This window comes from Pseudochaenichthys georgianus, chromosome 13, assembly GCF_902827115.2.
Source record: "Pseudochaenichthys georgianus chromosome 13, fPseGeo1.2, whole genome shotgun sequence".
NCBI lineage: Eukaryota > Metazoa > Chordata > Actinopteri > Perciformes > Channichthyidae > Pseudochaenichthys > Pseudochaenichthys georgianus.
The window spans coordinates 24958759-24963720 of NC_047515.1; the positions used below are offsets into that span (position 1 = coordinate 24958759).

General features: G+C 39.9%; 1 long non-coding RNA gene across 2 annotated transcripts; it reads left to right on the forward strand.

Moving 5' to 3' along the window:
* The first annotated feature begins 564 nt into the window (after positions 1-564).
* LOC139434996 (uncharacterized) lies at positions 565-2119 on the forward strand. 2 transcript variants are annotated; one of them, XR_011644265.1, is made up of 3 exons: positions 565-716; positions 1386-1464; positions 1926-2119. It is a non-coding gene; the product is annotated as an uncharacterized lncRNA (long non-coding RNA). The 2 variants fall into 2 exon arrangements; XR_011644266.1 differs by lacking the exon at positions 1926-2119 and adding an exon at positions 1562-1613.
* Positions 2120-4962: the final 2843 nt, after the last annotated feature.

The following is a 4962-nucleotide window of genomic DNA, read 5'->3' on the forward strand; positions in this document are numbered from 1 at the left end:
TTCAAAATTCTGCGGCTCGTGTACTAACCAGAGTTAGGAAAAGGGACCACATTACTCCTGTTCTGGCTGCCTTACACTGGCTCCCTATAGAACACAGGATAGAATTTAAAATTCTTCTTCTCGCCTACAAAGCCCTTAATGGGCAGGCGCCATCTTACCTTAAAGAGCTTACGAAATGCTTTTAGCACCTGTTAGTGGGATTAGTATATGATAGAGGTTGCATTTGTATTGTGGAATGTGCCATATGATTTTTTTATTATTGATCTATTTTTAATAAATCACGATTATAACAGCATACAAAAGTTGTCAGTTAGTAACAATCGTTCGTTGCGCCGGAAACATCAACTTCGGCCATTTCCGGCGGTGACGTCATGAGTGGAACACAGCTGAGCTCAGTCCCGTTTGAATGCATTGAAGGGCCAAATATTACGACAAAGGATGCACAGCAATAAGACGCCAAGAATAATTGGCAAGCGATATGTTGTATGGGGATGTGGGGCCGTCTCAACATCTGGTTATGGGATGGTTTTGTGGCCAAAAAATGATCAAATTTTGCGTATATGGACAAAACAAGTGCGTCGTACGAGGCGGACGTTTGCTAGACCAGGTAACCCGGGGTCGATGAAACCGACGATGTGTGGGCAGCACATCAAGAGATCGTGTTTCGAACAATCAACAATGCCCGCTAAGGAGAGAGAGTAAACGCTTTCTCGAAGGTTCGTTTTGCTTTCTTACAACGTTACGTTAACTCAACCTTACGTTTGCCATGAGGCTATGTTACTTCCCTTAAGAGCTAGCTGTCTTAGCTAACAACAGTTAGCAGCTAACGTTTTCTGCAGTTTGTGTTTCCACTGAAAAACGTGATGTAGTTATTTAAGGGTAAGTTAACTAAACGTTATCTTACAAGTAGAGAAAGTTAAGTTGTGTTTAAAATCGTCAATGTAATGCACGTTAAAGGTTTTGTGTTGAGCATGAAGTTAGCTTTACTGTAGCTCACCAAAGGTTAGCATGTTAAGCTGCACTTTCTGTGGCAGCTCGCTTAATACAAAGAGGGATTTTGTGCTTCATTGTAAACATTTCTTACAAATGTGTGTTAATCTACCTGAAATTGTAGGGACAGTTTTTTTCTACTCAACTATACAGACCATTGTTGAGGAGATGCAAAACATACTGTAAATGAGTTGGGTCTCACATATACTTTGAGTAATGTTACTATGCTACTAAAAAATGAAACTTTATCAGATGAGGACATCACCAAAGTGTGTGAGTCTGTCAGGGGATTTGATCTGTTCTTTGCATGTCGTACAGGGCCTGTACACACTGCTCTGGTATGAATTAAAAATATAATTATAAAATGTATGTCTCTTGCTCTTGTCATCATTCAGGCTTTGCATTTGAACTCCTATGACTGGTTGCGGACTTGAAGGGAACGACTCCATGGCCTTCCTGACATCCAGGAAAAAGGTGAGATTCTAATCCATTTCAATGCCAACAGCCAGTCATTGTTTTTAACTTTTTTAATATGATTTTTTTGGGGAATTTCTGTTTTATTGGATAGTAGAGATCTACTGGAACCTAACACCAGAGAGAGAGAGATAGAGGGAGGAGATGATATACAGCAAAAGGCCGAGCCGGATGGTTGCTGGTTCTATCAGGTAAAGCACTTTGGTACCCAGTTATTTATGGTATTGAGTTTAAATTTAGCCTTTGGAAGGTCATTTCTGCATTGTAAAGACTGAAAAAACATTTATTTGTCTCAACATTCCTGTAATAATTTGTTTTTTTATTGTTGATATTGTTTTGTTCTTTATTTTTGTTGTGAGAATCACTTTGCAATTGTATAAGTGCTATATACATAATTATACTAATATTATTGTTACCATTATTAAAAAGAAAATCTTTGTTTTCTTTATTTATCGCTGCAGAAAGGATCATGCCAGCCCACATCAAACACCTGATCAAGAACTTGTGAATCTTCAGGCAGAAAAGATGAAAACACCTGTTCAAAGTTCCAGTTTCCTGTACATGGAACCATGCCTGTCCTCTGTTCCACATGTCTTCAGTCAGTCCTGAGGCCTGTACTACGAAGCAGGATGTTCTCTTCGCGGCTAACTTCAGGGAAAACTCCGACTTTCCGGTCCTACGAAGCTGGTTCTCTTTTTAGCGGGCTAGATCTCCATGGTAACTGATGCTGAACGGCTAAACTGCCCCGGAGCAGGTTAGGTTGCAGGCTAAGAGCTCAACTCAGTGAAAGCACCGCCTGCTGACCAATCAGAGCTCAGTGTGCGGAGTTTAAAGCGATCAAGTCATATTACAGGAGAAAGGAAATACAGAAAAGCTGCCGTCGCAGGAAAGACGGCCGGCAAAAATCACCGACTGTGTGAACGTGAACATGAATAGAATATCACCCCCATTTTCAGAGCAATCTGACTGTTATAACATTAGCGTTACTTAAATATCGGCCACAACATAAGTAACCGGATCAGAGTACACTAAGTACAGTCCGCGGCACATCACTTCATAATGTATCATATATCTCCTGATCTGAGTCAGCTGAGCCGTATCTGGCCGTGCAGCACTCACAGCGTCACATACTGTATGCAGAAGTATTATTTTAAGCAACACATTAAGTTGAGGAAACACTCGAGTCACATGTAATGTTTAAGTCATGGATGTTTAAAGTTTAACTTCTTCATATTTGACTAGTATTAAAGTTCACTTTTCATTCAGGAAGTATGACGCTGCGCTGTCAGTGCGCTTCTCCATGTTTGTGATTGGTCGAATGCTCCAGATACCACCCCTTTCATGTGAACGCGCACCTAACTAGATAGGACACGGCTGGCTTGAGCGATCCACTTGATAACCCCCGTTGTAGGACCGTTTAGCGAGAGCACGTATGTTTTGGATTAGGCCAACCGGCTAACTCAAACATATCCAGGTTAGGTTGAACCGGCTTCGTAGTACAGGCCTCTGGACCCTATGACTCGGACACTAGTTCTACCAAGGCTTATTAGAGGTAAGAGTGGTAGGAGAGGAGTGGAGTTATCTTTGTATTTAGGCTGCAAGTCGACAAAGGTGATCAGATGCTAATAATGATCCGATTCATTTGATATTGATTGTCTGCCAATACCGAATCCTGATCCGATTCTTCTATTTCCCAGATAACACAGCTGCACCGTGTACACTAGCTCTATTTGTTTTTGCCATTGTAATTCACCATAAGCAATTGTTGACTGTAACGTCTAGACTCTATGCCAACCAACTGTAATTTGTAATGTATTATACTTTAACGGTTCTGGCAACCACAGCAGCCCAAATGTTAACGTAAATATTAAGTTTTCTTTTTACAGTGTACTTATATCTGTACATTTCTTTTCAGTTTGCTTCAAGAAGTGGCTTCAACAGACAGAAGTGCAGGCCAGATTGGGAAAGGCTGGACGCTACACAACGGGAAACATTATAGACATGAACAAGGAAAAACAACAAACACTTTCTTTGTTGCCTTGTTCTTATCATACATAGTGTTACGGTTTTTGTTACCATTTAAATATTGAATTCTATGTATTACTTTTATTTTAAATCAAATGCACCGGTTTTAGATAATATATTTATTTTGATGTGTAGGTTGATTTGCAGGTTGGTTGTTATTTGTATAATTATTGTATTGTTACTGTGTATTTTATTATATTAACTAGCTATTTATTAAATTAAAATACTATTATGAACACTATACAATGTCTTTATTTTGTAGATACCAGAATACATGACACAGTGAATCTTTGTAATATATTTATGTTCTCTTGTTTAAATAATCATACCAGTATTTAATGTATGCTGGTCACCTGGAATCCTGGTAAGCTCCCAGCAGGGTATATTTAATACTATTATTAAACATAAGCTGGTGATAGATGGATAAACCAGCCCTCCTGGCCAGCTGAAGTGTCCAAAACCCCTCTAAACCAGCCAACCATTCCAGCCTAATATCTACTGGCTGGTCAATTTACAACAGCCTGACCAGCTATATGTATCTAAACTGGTTATTTCAGCAGAGTCATTATTATTTATTTACTATTTTTTGAGAATCTCTGAATTTTAGTCAAATGTATATACCAGTCTCTGTTCTGTTGCCTGAGCCAAGTTTGCCTGCTACATTACGATGTATTATTATTGATTTACTATTTATTGAGAATCGCTGAATTAAAGTCAAATGTATACCAGTCTGTGTTCTGTTGCCGCATCGGATCTCCGCCAAATGAGTCTTGTCTGTCACTCGATTCTGTCTCCAGAGTCCGACATCAGCCACAGAGGTAGTGTATTATTCAACAGGTGTTCTACTCGTGACGTGCGTGACGTCACTAACCGGCGAAAGCTGTTTTGTTCGGAGCGGTCGTGTAACATCGGAAGTGAGCATGGAAAGTTGTAATAAACCACGATTTATAAATACTGCGGGCATATTGTCATGAATGACATGATTTCCCATTAATAATAGTATATATATTATCGTAATAAGAACAGTATTGTCCTTCATTTCGTAAGCTCTTTAAAGAACTCATACTGTCCTACTAGGGCATTGCGTTCCAAGAATGCAGGGTTGTTGGTTGTTCCTAGAATCTCTAAAAGTACAATGGGAGCCAGAGCCTTTTCTTATCAAGCTCCACATTTGTGGAATCAGCTTCCAGTTTGTGTTCGGGCGGCAGACACCCTATCCGTTTTTAAGAGTGCGCTTAAGACCTTCCTTTTTGATAAAGCTTATAGTTAGGGCTGATTAGATTCAGCCCCTAGTTTTGCTGATATAGGCTTAGTTTGTCGGGGGACATCTTACTTCTTCCTTCTCTCTGTCTATACCTGTGTACTCTCATGTTCCGATTAACCCAGCTTCCCCAAATGTCTTTCTTTTTGGTGTCTATATACGCTGGGATCCGGAGTCATGGATGATTCTGCGGTCCTGTGTCCTGGATCGCG